The sequence below is a fragment of the Coregonus clupeaformis genome, chromosome 24, assembly GCF_020615455.1.
Source record: "Coregonus clupeaformis isolate EN_2021a chromosome 24, ASM2061545v1, whole genome shotgun sequence".
In the NCBI taxonomy this organism is placed as follows: Eukaryota; Metazoa; Chordata; class Actinopteri; order Salmoniformes; family Salmonidae; genus Coregonus; species Coregonus clupeaformis.
In genome coordinates, this window is record NC_059215.1 from 52,064,554 (window position 1) to 52,077,726 (window position 13,173).

Sequence of the window (13,173 nt, forward strand, 5' to 3'; positions counted from 1 at the left end):
CAGTATAATTAGAAAATGTATTTGAATTAACTAAAACCCTCAAAATTGTTATTGGCAATAGCTTAGCATACAACACACTGTAGGCCTCACATGACGGTGATGTTAGCCCTAGAGTGTATTCTCTACCAGGACGTCTCCAGGCCCTTACCGACGTCCGCATATTGACTATCCCTTAAAGAAAGTGTTACCTAAGTACAGATGTTATTGGTTTATCTTGGCCGAGAACACGCTGTAGGCCTGAGATGACATTTATGATTGGTGCTTCAACTTAAAATACATACATGTATCTCAACAGTGGAATTTGTTATCTAATGACAAAGTAGTCTCACCATTCATTACATTATGGAAAAAAATATATTACAGTTTGTCACGATTTCTTGAACACTTTTCTGGAATCAGGGTTCACCTTTGCAAAAGAGTTGAGCCCAATAAAGTGAAGTGTGTTTGCCAAAAACAACACATTTATTTTGCAAAATGCACTAACACCATCAAAACTTACAATACCTGTCACAACATTAAATAACTATCAAAACAGTACCATTTGACAACCAATGAGAATAATTATTTTGCAATATTAACTAACACAACCTGAAAACTTAGATACAGTAACTTCCGGAAGTATTCACACCCCTTTTCTTTTTCCACATTTTGATGTTACAACCTGAATTTTAAATTAATTACATTGAGATGTTGTGTCACTGATCTACACACAATACCCCATAATTGTCACGACTTCCGCCGAGGCTGCCTCCCCTCCTTGTTCGGGCAGGTTTCGGCGTTCGTCGTCACCGGCTTACTAGCTACTGCCGATCCCATTCTCATCACTCCATTTTTTATTTTTATTTTTATTTATTTTTTAGTCATTTAGCAGACGCTCTTATCCAGAGCGACTTACAGTTAGTGAATACATTTTTTTTTTTTTTTTATACTGGCCCCCCGTTGGAATCGAACCCACAACCCTGGCGTTGCAAACGCCATGCTCTATCAACTGAGCTACATCCCTGCCGGCCATTCCCTCCCTTACCCTGGACGACGCTGGGCCAATTGTGCGCCGCCCATGAGTCTCCCGGTCGCGGCCGGCTGCGACGCGGCCACTTGTCATGTCTTGTCTTGTCAATCACACACACCTGGTGCTCATTCCCCTAATTAGTATGTGTATAAGTGTTCCCTCTGTTCCCCTTGTCTTTGTGAGTGATTGTTTCATTGTGAGAGTGAGTAGCTCAGTTGAGCTTCTCTTCCATTTGTTATTGCCAAGGTGGAATATTTCCCTTGTGATAGTTTTGTTTTGACGCTGGGTGCGTTTTATTTATGTAAACGGAATAAACTCTGGACTTCGGTGTTTTACCTCCTGCGCCTGACTCCTTCATTCACACCTCATCACAATGATGTCCAAGTGGAATTTTTGTTTGTAGAACATTTTAGAAATTAAGAAAAAATGTATAGCTGAAATGTCTTGAGTCAATAAGTATTCACCCCCTTTGATGAGGCAAGCCTAAATAAGTTCAGGAGTAAAAATGTGCTTAACAAATTGCATAATAAGTTGTATGGACTCATTCCATGTTCAATAATAGTGGTTAATATAATTTTTGAAAGACTACCCCATCTCTGTACCCCACGCATATAATTATCCATAAGGTCCCTCAATCGAGTAGTGAATTTCAAACACAGATTCAACCACAAAAACCAGGGAGTTTTTTCAATGCCTCGCAAAAAAGGGCACCGATTGGTAGATGTGTAAAAAAAAATTTGCAGGTGCTGAATATCCCTTTGAGCATGGTGAAGTTATTAATTACACTTTGGATGGTGTATCAATACACCCAGTCACTACAAAGATACAGGCGTCCTTCCTTACTCAGTTGCCGAAGAGGAAGACACCGCTCAGTGATTTCACCATGAGGCCAATGGTGATTTTAAAACACTTAAAGAGTTTATTGGCTGTGATATGAGAAAACTGAGGATGGATCAACCATGTTGTAGTTACTCCACAATACTAACCTAAATCACATTTTATTTGCCACATGCGCCGAATACAACAGGTGTAGACATTACCGTGAAATGCTTACTTACAGCCCTTAACCAACAATGCATTAATTTTTTAATAAAAAAGTGTTGAGAAAAAAAAGAGCTGAAGTAAAATAAAAGAACAGTAGGGAGGCTATATACAGGGGGGTACCTGTGCTAGTGCTCTCATGCATGCTTCAGTGTTGCTTGCCTCGAAGCAAGCATAGAAGTAATTTAGCTCGTCTGGTAGGCTCGTGTCACTGGGCAGCTCGCGGCTGTGCTTCCCTTTGTAGTCTGTAATAGTTTTCAAGCCCTGCCACATCCGACGAGCGTTAGAGCCGGTGTAGTACGATTCAATCTTAGTCCTGTATTGACTCTTTGCCTGTTTGATGGTTCGTCGGAGGGCATAGCGGGCTTTACTGAACAAAAATTTAAAGGCAACATGTAAAGTGTTGGTTTCATGAGCTGAAATAAAATATTCAAAAAATGTCCCATACGCACAAAAAGCTTATTTCTCTCAAATGTTGTGCACACATTTGTTTACATCCCTGTTAGTTACCATTTTTCCTTTGCCAAGATAATCCATCCACCTGACAGGTGTGGCATATCAAGAAGCTGATTAAACAGCATGATCATTACACAGGTGCACATTGTGCTGGGGACAATAAAAGGCCACTCTAAAATGGGCAGTTTTGAGGGAGCGTGCAATTGTCATGCTGACTGCAGGACCTCCACATCCGGCATCTTCACCTGAGGGATCGTCTGAGACCAGCCACCCGGACAGTTGATGAGACTGAGGAGTATTTGTCGCATGTTGCATTTATATTTTTGTTCAGTGTATAATAATAACGGTGTGGAATGGAGAATGAGAGAAGAGATAACACTGTGGTAGAGAGTGATAGAAAGCAGTTGCTTCGCATGGTATCTCTACCTGAAAATAAATGATCTAAGTGATTGATATTTGGTATTCAGAAGTCATAAAATAATGCCTTATTTACTTTGAAGAACTACAAAATAATTGTAATACCTTGCTAAAACCAAGTATAGAGTTTATTTGTTATAATTCATTGGTATTAGATTTAAAAGGTGATCGAATAGCTCCTGATTTGTAATGTCATTAATGCATTTCTTTTGAAGCAATGTTTAAAAAAAATGTACAAGTAATAGGTTGGTTTATTTTTAAGTTTAAATTTCCCACGTATCTTGTTAAAGTTTTGACCAATGAGGTAACTTGTTAAGTTGTGGCCAATGGGAGAGTGGACTGGTTGCTGGGAAGGAAAGAGAGGGAAAAAAGTTGAGAGGAGAAAGAGGAGAGACGTTAGTGGCGTTGGGGAAGAAAAAAACGACCCAAGGAAACGATAAAGATAAAACAAAACTATACCTACAGAGTTTGTTTTAAAGGGAAATCCTGATTTTATTTCTATAAGAAAGTGTTTATTAGTTCGTTAAGAAAGACCTAGTAGAGACTGAAGCTGCCGTCACATTGTGGAGACACTCGACATTCTAGAGGTTAGCCTAGCATCGTGCAAGACTTGGAGAGAATTGCTTGTGACGACCAACGAGTTCGGGTTTCCAACGGATGTCTGTTGCTGCTACGGATTACTGGCTGCATTGATAGCTGTGTTCGCTGTGGATCTTGTGAGGACACCTGCACGGAACTACTATATTTTGCTGAGGCATTATCTACAAGTAGTGAGTAACTACAAATGTGTGGTGGACTTCAGGACTTTATGTATGTCGTCATTTTTTTTATGAGCTCCAACGCGCGCCCAGGGTTTAAGCAAGCTTGCAAATAATTTGGACATGGGTTGTGGGAAAATCATTGGGGTTTATAATTTGTATTTCTGTTGATGTGATATATTGAACATTTGATTAATATAGATATTGAACCTTATGTCTGTTGTATTGGTGGAGTCATTTACTGTTTCAGTTTCATTTAATGCATGGGAAAGCATATCCTTATACCAATAACCAAGTCTATAATCATTCTATCTGAAGTTAATACCCTATTTGTCATTCACCCTAGCAAGTTTACAATAGGGATTCTTATTGGAGATGTCCTTCTCACCTAATATCCCATGCTGTTCAGATATTCTAAATAAGGTAATATCTTGAGAGTCAAATTCGAGCCTGGTGAGAGGGTTACATTTTGGGGGCTCGTCCGGGATCTTGGTTATTGTTGATGGGATATTTTTGACTCTCATTTGACAATTTTGAATTGAAATTTTGGATTTTCTTCTGACATTGCTGTATAGGCATAAACCTACAATATGCATGTTGAAGAGATTGTTACCTGGTGTAGAGAGAAACAGCTAGCTACTAATCGTGCAGTTGTCCTTAGCAGTGTTACAGATGATGTGTCTGATGAGGTTCTGCTGGAAACGCTGACTTATGTTAAGGCTTTTGGTAAAATTAGACTGCATGGTCGTTGTTCCTATTCAGCTGGTAAAAAGCAGTATGTTTTGGTAGAGATATCAAACAACCTTAACGAAATAGCTGTGCCAAGTGTTGTTGGGATACCTGGAGAGTTGGGTCCCTGGCCTGTACATGTAGTTTCACAAGTCACATCTCCAGTTGAGAGAGAGGGTGAAGATTTCCAGGCAAAGCTATTATCCTTTCTGAGATATGAAGGGAAGACTGTGGCTGATGTTAAAGGCCTGGTAAGTCCCTCTGGTGCTGACCTCAACGCTGAACTGGTTACTGCCATAAGTTCACTGGTAGAAAAAATGCAACAATGTGCCATCTGAGACTCAGAGTTACCGTAAGCTACGTATGTTCTCAGGTGTGAAGCCCACTCCTAGTGGAGAGGAAGAGTATGATGCATGGGCTGAGCAAACCACCCATTTTCTAGAGGAATGGCAGTGCACCGACAATGTGAAAAACAGAGAATAATAGAAAGTCTTAAAGGGCCTGCTGCTGACATTGTGAGGTTCTTTAGGACCGGAAACCCCCATGCTACAGCGATCGAATACATGAAGGCTCTAGAAACCGTATTCGTACCACCGAAAGTGCACCTGATGTCATGGTAAGGTTCAGAAGCACATTCCAGAGTGAAGGAGAGAAGCTTTCAGCTTACCTATTGAGACTTGACAAATTGCTACACACTGTATATCGAAAAGGAGGCATTGAGCTGTCAGAGATGAATCGCACACGCATTGGCCAAGTAGCGAGAGGTGCATCCTCACATGACATGGTTGCGCTTCGTATTCGCATGACCTATAAGCTGCGTGATCCACCAACCTTTACTGAGCTGCTGCAGGAGGTAAGGGAGGAGGAGGACATGATTCAAGACAGGGAACACAACGAAGAGTGTTGTGAAGTCATCAGCTGTTGCTCCTGTTGCTACAGTTTGTGAAGAAGCTAATACTGAGATAGAAGTGCTGAGAAAAGAGCTAAAAGGTTTGAAAATTGAAATGACACGTCTCATGTCTGCTAACGTCACAGCAGCTCACTCTGACACACAAAGGTCAGATGTTGCACTTAAAAGCAAAAAGAAAAGGGTAAATCCATCACAAGAACAGACACAGGCCGACAGAAACCCTGGAGTGTTCTGTTATAGATGTGGAGAAGATGGCCATTTCAAGAGAAACTGTGAAGGTGAAGAGAACTTGAGGAAAGTCAACACACGCCTGATCAAACAAAAACGGTCTATGGGAAACTACAGAGGGACCCAGTAAAGGAGCGGCCTGACGTCCCCGGTGAAGATACGTTCCACAAAGTGCCACAAGTATGAAGACATGAAAGACATGCTACCTACAGGTTTAGTTGGCCCAAGTTCTGTCGTTTCTGTACAGATTGAAGGTGTCTATACTAAAGCTTTACTAGATAGTGGTTCTCAGATTACTCTACTTTACAGATCCTTTTATGACAAGTACCTGACGCATTTGCCATTGATTCCTATAGGAAACTTAGAGATATGGGGCCTTAGCTCTGAGCAGTATCCATATGATGGCTATTTGTCGCTCAAGCTTGAGTTCTCGGGATCGGTTGTGGGCGTAGCAGAGACCATTGAAGCACTTGTGTTGGTATGTCCAGATCCGGCCATGAAAGGTGACGTGTCTATTCTGGTCGGCACAAATACGTCTGTAGTGAAGAGACTTATGACTGCTTGCAGAGAAAAGGAAGGTGAAGGTTTCCTTAGCACACTACAAGTTCATCCTGCTATCAAGGAGGCATATGAGAGGATGAGAGAAAGCTCAACTGATGATGATGAGAAGAAAGGAACGGTCTGGTTTGCACAGACAAAACCTGTCACCCTGCCACCTGGTGGGCAGGCGAGAGTTACTGGAATTCCAAAGTTTCCTGGGGTACCTTCTACTCAAACCCTTCTGGTAGAGAGGCCTGAAGAACCCCGGTTCCCTGAAGAATTACTAGTGAGGCCTGAAATCCAGACGGTTGCAGTTGTGTCGTCTAGAAGAATCACCCTTACTGTCAGGAATGTCTCGACAAAGGAGATCACTCTGAAACGAGGTATGCCTATTGCTCATCTGTTTCCTGTAGATATTGCTCCTGGGTTTCCATTGAAACGAGAGCAGGATTCATCTGAGAAGTTGACGTCTTCTTCATTCAACTTTGGAGATTCTCCAGTGCCTGAGGGATGGAAGAAGAGGTTATGTGAAAAGATGATGGAACGGAAAGAAGTGTTCTCAACACATGAGTTTGATGTGGGTTGTTCAAAGAGTACTCATCACACCATCAGAGTTACTGAAGACAAACCGTTTAGGGAGAGATCTCGCCGCTTGGCTCCAGCTGATGTTGAAGATGTAAGGAAGCATCTAAATAACTTGAAAAGTTCTGGGATCATATCTGAGTCGAGAAGCCCCTATGCATCTCCTATTGTGGTGGTGAGGGAAAAAGAATGGCACCATACGCATGTGTGTTGATTACAGGACCCTCAACAAGCGCACTGTTCCCGACCAGTACACAGTCCCACGTGTGGAGGATGCTCTGACATGTTTGAGTGGGAGCAAATGGTTCAGTGTGTTAGATCTCCAAGCGGATACTATCAAATCCCAATGGGTGACACAGATAAAGAGAAGACTGCATTTATCTGTCCAGTTGGATTTTACCAATTTGAGAGGATGCCACAGGGTGTGTCCGGAGCACCTGCAACATTTCAACGTGTCATGGAACAGACAGTTGGAGACATGAATCTACTCGAAGTTCTTGTTTACCTTGACGACTTAATTCGTGTTTGGAAGGACGCTGGAAGAACACGAGCAGAGGTTGCTCAAGGTGTTGGACCGCTTGAAAAGTGAAGGCCTAAAACTGTCCCTTGACAAGTGTCAGTTTTGCCGCACATCTGTCAACTATGTTGGACATATCATATCCCAGAATGGAGTGGCCACAGACCCATCAAAAATTGAAGCTGTCACCACGTGGCCAAGGCCTGAAACTGTGACTGCTCTGCGTTCTTTCCTAGGATTCTGTGGATATTACAGGAGATTTGTGAAAGACTACTCTAAAGTGAGTTACCCCCTGAATCAGCTCTTATGTGGATATCTTCCCGCAGGCAAGAAAGGGAGAAAGCCCAAGGAAGAGGTGAAAGCCTACTTCAACAACTCAGAACCATTTGGATCAAGGTGGAATGAGAAGTGTGAATTGGCATTCGAGACATTGAAGGAAAGCCTCACAAAAGCTCCTGTGTTAGCTTTTGCTGATCCTCAGTTACCATACGTTCTACATGTAGATGCTAGCCGCGAAGGGTTAGGTGGAGTACTGTACCAAGACCAAGGTGAGGGTCTGCGTCCTGTGGCATTTGTGAGTCGAAGCCTGACCGCTTCTGAACGCAACTACCCAGCTCACAAGTTAGAGTTTCTTGCGTTGAAGTGGGCCGTGGTTGATAAACTACATGATTACCTGTATGGGGTCAAGTTCGAGGTTAGAACAGACAACAACCCATTGACATATGTCCTCACGTCCGCAAAACTGGATGCCACTGGTCATCGTTGGCTGGCTGCGTTGTCTACCTATGACTTTAGTCTCAAGTACAGGCCAGGCAGGCAGAACATAGATGCCGATGCTTTATCTCGCCGCCCTACATCAGCAATATGCAGTGGAACAAGATTGGAGAGACATTCCTGCATCCGGTGTTAGAGCCATGTGCCAGATGTCTAATGTTGTTAGAATAACTCCTGGATCATCTCATAGTAGAGTGATTGATCAGTTGGGAGCCTCTATGCATGCTGTGCCTCAAGCATACTGTAACCTGAGCATGCTGAAGTCTAACATGCCCAGATTGAGCACTATGGAACTTTCTGCATCGCAACAAGAAGATTCTTGCTTAGGAGAGATGTGGGTTGCTCTTGAATAAACATGATATCACCAGGGTGACCAAGACAAAACATCCACTCATCTCTTTGCTCCTGAGAGAGTGGGAGAAGCTAAAGATGGAAGATGGAGTTATGTACAGGATCACACATCCGCCAAACAAGACTCGTCGTGCTCAGTTACTTCTTCCAGAGAAGTTCAGAACTATGGTTCTCACGCGCTGCATGATGACTCAGGTCATTTAGGATTTGACAAGACATATGGACTTGTCAGAGACCGGGTTCTACTGGCCACGCATGAAGATGGAAGTAGAAGAGTACTGTAAGTCCTGTGCTCGCTGTGTACAGAGGGAAAACACTTCCAAAGATAGTTGCGCCGCTTGGTCATATGCAAAGCGATGGACCTATGGACCTTGTGTGTATGGATTTCCTGTCCATTGAGCCAGACTCCAGTAACACAGCGAATGTTCTTGTCATTACGGATCATTACACAAGATACGCTCAAGCTTTTCCTACGAAGGATCAGAAAGCATCCACGGTCGCCAAGGTATTGTGGGAGAGGTACTTCATCCATTATGGTCTGCCCAAGAGGATGCATAGTGATCAAGGTAGAGATTTTGAAAGTCGACTCATCCATGAGCTACTGAATATGCTTGGAGTGGAGAAGTCAAGGACAACACCATATCATCCTCAGGGAGATCCGCAACCCGAGAGATTCAACCGAACCTTGTTGAACATGCTTGGAACTCTTGATCCTACACGAAAGAACAAATGGAGTCAGTATGTTGGGCATCTAGTGCACTCGTATAACTGTAGTCGGAATGAAGCGACTGGCTATTCGCCATATTTTTGATGTTTGGACGTGAAGCTAGATTGCCTGTTGATATTTGTTTTGGAGTCTCGAGTGATAGCTCTTCAGAGAGAACTTATCTCAAGTATGTATCTGATATGAAGAAACAGTTACAAGCTACTTACAAACTTGCTGAGAGCACTGCTGGAAAGCAAAACCAAGAAAACAAACAGCGATATGATAAGAAGATCCGCTACACGCAACTTATGCCTGGAGACAGAGTCCTCATACGGAATCTAGGACTGCAAGGAAAACATAAGCTGGCAGATCGCTGGGCCTCTACGCCATATGTGGTGGAAAGTCAGATGTCAAACTTACCTGTGTTTCGTTTGAAGCCTGAAATTGGAGATGGACCCATTAAGATTCTTCATCGAAACCACCTGCTACCACTGGGGCAGAAAGTGCGCATAGAACCTGGGGTTAACATAGAACCAACACCTGGTAGAAGGACCCTGCAAAGAAGGAGGAAGAGAAAGGGAAATGAAAAGTTGCCTGGAAACTGTACTCCTCAGAATGATGAGAAAGTTGAAGAGGTTGAGAATCCAGAAGATGAGAAGGATTTTGACTCAGAAGATGAAGACATCGGAGTATGGTATGAAGTGCCAAATACAAACTGTATAAGCGAGAAGTGGAAGAGATGCTGGAACCATTTAGCTTGGACTTAGACATAGTTTGGAATCAAATGACAGGGGAACCTGAAAGAGCAGACCAAGTTCTGAAGTAAAAGAGTCCAGTCAAGAAGCTGAGGTCGTAACTGGAGTTGAAGTAGATGATAATGAGGCATCTAACTCAGTTGAAGAGATTACAGAAGAGGAACGAGAAGTTCAGGGAGAAGTGGAAACTTCGGAGGAAATGGAAGGACCAGGGATAAGAAGATCTCAGAGAGTAAAGAAAGCACCTGTATTACTTACCTATGATAAACCCGAGTTCCAAGTATAGCCCCAGTTGTCAGATATTGTTCCACATTGTACAAGTGGATTGGATAAGGGAAACACAAATGTATCTCATTTTCAATTATCTAACAAGTTTTGTCTCAGCTGTAGGTTGTAGTTAAGAGTTGACACATTTACTTGTCATTACATTTCACTTATGTTCACAAGTCATGAGGACATGCCTATTTTGGTGGGGGGAGAGTGTAATACCTTGCTAAAACCAAGTATAGAGTTTATTTGTTATAATTCATTGGTATTAGATTTAAAAGGTGATCGAATAGCTCCTGATTTGTAATGTCATTAATGCATTTCTTTTGAAGCAATGTTTAAAAAAAATGTACAAGTAATAGGTTGGTTTATTTTTAAGTTTAAATTTCCCACGTATCTTGTTAAAAGTTTTGACCAATGAGGTAACTTGTTGAGTTGTGGCCAATGGGAGAGTGGACTGGTTGCTAGGAAGGAAAGAGAGGGAAAAAAGTTGAGAGGGAGAAAGAGGAGAGACGTTAGTGGCGTTGGGGAAGAAAAAAACGACCCAAGCAAACGATAAAGATAAAACAAAACTATACCTACAGAGTTTGTTTTAAAGGGAAATCCTGATTTTATTTCTATAAGAAAGTGTTTATTAGTTCGTTAAGAAAGACCTAGTAGAGACTGAAGCTGCCGGGCACATTGTGGAGACACTGACATTCTAGAGGTTAGCCTAGCATCGTGCAAGACTTGGAGAGAATTGCTTGTGACGCAACGAGTTCGGGTTTCCAACGGATGTCTGTTGCTGCTACGGATTACTGGCTGCATTGATAGCTGTGTTCGCTGTGGATCTTGGGAGGACACCTGCACGGAACTACTATATTTTGCTGAGGCATTATCTACAAGTAGTGAGTAACTACAAATGTGTGGTGGACTTCAGGACTTTATGTATGTCGTCATTTTTTTTTATGAGCTCCAACGCCGCGCCCAGGGTTTGGCAAGCTTGCAAATAATTTGGACATGGGTTGTGGGAAAATCATTGGGGTTTATAATTTGTATTTCTGTTGATGTGATATATTGAACATTTGATTAATATAGATATTGAACCTTATGTCTGTTGTATTGGTGGAGTCATTTACTGTTTCAGTTTCATTTAATGCATGGGAAAGCATATCCTTATACCAATAACCAAGTCTATAATCATTCTATCTGAAGTTAATACCCTATTTGTCATTCACCCTAGCAAGTTTACAATAGGGATTCTTATTGGAGATGTCCTTCTCACCTAATATCCCATGCTGTTCAGATATTCTAAATAAGGTAATATCTTGAGAGTCAAATTCGAGCCTGGTGAGAGGGTTACATAATGATTTAGTAAGAACTACAAAATAATGATTTAGTCATCTATAGATGACTTGGAATTAAATAAAACAAACATTTTATTAAAGTAAAGTCACACAAATATTTTGTGCATACACAACATTTATAAATGAGGCCCCTTAAATCAAACCTTAAATCAACTGAATACCAGATAGACTAACCACTTTTGAAGAGCTAATGTCACACAGAGGAGGGGCTGGTGACACAGACAAACTGAAACTGGAACAAGGGATATTTTTGAAACAGTCTTCCTTCATACATTTCAAATGATAGACACAGCAAGTGAACATTAATACTGTGTTTAATCACATCTTGTACCGTAAAGTTTAATGGTACTCTAAAACCTCAGAGAGAAACAGAAAGTATTTCCCCTTAACCTCATAGAGAAACAATAAGTATTTACCCAATTCCTGGGAAAATGATGCTCCAATTTCTCCAAACCCTCATAGAGAAACAGAAAGTATTTCCCCAAAAACCTCATATAGAAAGTCTATGGGTGGGGTAGTACACTCTTACAAAAAAAGGTGCTTTCTAGAACCTAAAAGGGTTCTTCGGATGTCCCCATAGCAGAACCATTTTCAGTTCCAGGTAGAACCCTTTCCACAGAGGGTTCTAAATGGAAATTCAAACTCAAATAGCTAAATGATCTTTGGTATGACCATCTTAAAAAAAATCCATATGTTAGCTTAGAACCCCCCCCATCCCCCGGCTTTGACAGGGCTTAGACTCTAGACTCACAGTAATACATTTAACTTGTTTAGTATAATTGACTTGTAACCCCACTCACTACTTCTAGCTGTATAGTCCGTCTGTTTGTGTTGTTGGTCCTGGCTAGCTAGCCAATGTTCCGGTCGGTAGCTAGCTATCTAGCACTCACTCACATGGCTAGCGCCACCATGAAAAGGGGCATGAGGAAAGACCTACAATATTTCGTTTTTTTAAGTAGCGAGAACGCTTGGGAGCAGACAATGTTGGAAAAGTAATCCTTACACATGTTTTACTTTTCTTAAATGTTGTTTTGTAATTGACTAAAACAAGCAGAAAACAAGAAAATTGTGTTTGGAAAAAGGTTACGTTTTTGCTGTGAGCCATTGGGAGAACCGAGGTAACCACGTGTTGTTTTCCACCAAGGTGGGTGGGGACGCGACGTTCTATCTAATACCGATTGGGAGTATTGTTGCTTGAAAGAACGTTTAAAGATTAACTATGCAGAAATCGCTCCACCATTTCCTGGTTGATAAAATAGTTTGCCTAATTTCAGTTTATGTGTCAAAACAAGCAGTCATTGTGTAGAAAATCAAATAAAACATTCAAAACCGCTGTGAAATATATTTTACATAACCAAAATGATTGTATTTCAGCTGCTTGAAACTGGTGTATAAAACTAAAAGTAAAAAGTGCAAAAACAAAACTTAAGAAGGGGAAGCATAGAAATAGCACACATAGAACAGATCTACCGCTTCTGAAACTTGTTTTCAATTAAAATAAAATACCTATAACTCACATTTCAATGTGAATTTGGTTATGTCGCCCAAAAAGTTATTTATTCTAGTTTTAAAAGTACTTTTCAAACCATTAGATTAAAATTCATATTTATCAAACATTTTGGGTCAAATGTTTATAATAGACTGAAAAATAATACTATGGTGATTGGTGAAGGGTTTCCTTGTCCGTTACCCATTATTACATATGTCCTTTTAAATAACTATAAAAACAGTATAATTAGAAAATGTATTTTTCATTAACTAAAACCCTCAAAATTGTTATTGGCAAT